This window comes from Halyomorpha halys, unplaced genomic scaffold, assembly GCF_000696795.3.
Source record: "Halyomorpha halys isolate HHAL.00 unplaced genomic scaffold, Hhal_1.1 Scaffold2093.1, whole genome shotgun sequence".
In the NCBI taxonomy this organism is placed as follows: Eukaryota; Metazoa; Arthropoda; class Insecta; order Hemiptera; family Pentatomidae; genus Halyomorpha; species Halyomorpha halys.
In genome coordinates, this window is record NW_027106176.1 from 29,500 (window position 1) to 29,928 (window position 429).

The 429-nt window shown below is 24.9% G+C and overlaps 1 protein-coding gene and 1 long non-coding RNA gene across 2 annotated transcripts in view; one reads left to right on the forward strand and one right to left on the reverse strand.

The window, feature by feature from the left end:
* Nucleotides 1-429, reverse strand: part of LOC106691127 (uncharacterized) — a 62,982-nt gene that overhangs the window by 10,099 nt on the left and 52,454 nt on the right. The window lies entirely within an intron of this gene.
* The window catches only part of LOC106691126 (ankyrin-1), a gene marked incomplete at its 3' end in the record, with an annotated part of 14,141 nt that overhangs the window by 10,025 nt on the left and 3,687 nt on the right, over nucleotides 1-429 (forward strand). The window lies entirely within an intron of this gene.

Below are 429 nucleotides of genomic sequence, written 5' to 3' on the forward strand. Positions count from 1 at the left end.
AAACAGGAAATGATCATTCATTAGATCATGAGGGATTACATAAAAGAATTGTTAAAAAGATTTTTTTTTTTACAACAAATTTATACTAAATAATAATTTTAGTTTTAATAAAATGTTTGAACCCTAATAGGAACTTTTAGAAGTTTAAGTTTTCTTGAAAAGCAGAGCAGTATATTGCTATGTTCTTGTGGCAGATTATATATTGGGATGCCAGGATAATCGCTGAAGGCAATTATCCAAAAATAAGTTAATTAATTGATTATAAATTGAGTCCTAAAAAACTATTATTATAATTGGATTCCTTTCCAAAGGCTGTTTGTGTGTTTACCAGTTTACCAATTAAATACCTTTATATTTATAAAATGTTGTTACCATTAATTATATAGGATAATAAAGAGTGGTATATTGGGATATATAATAGTACATAAA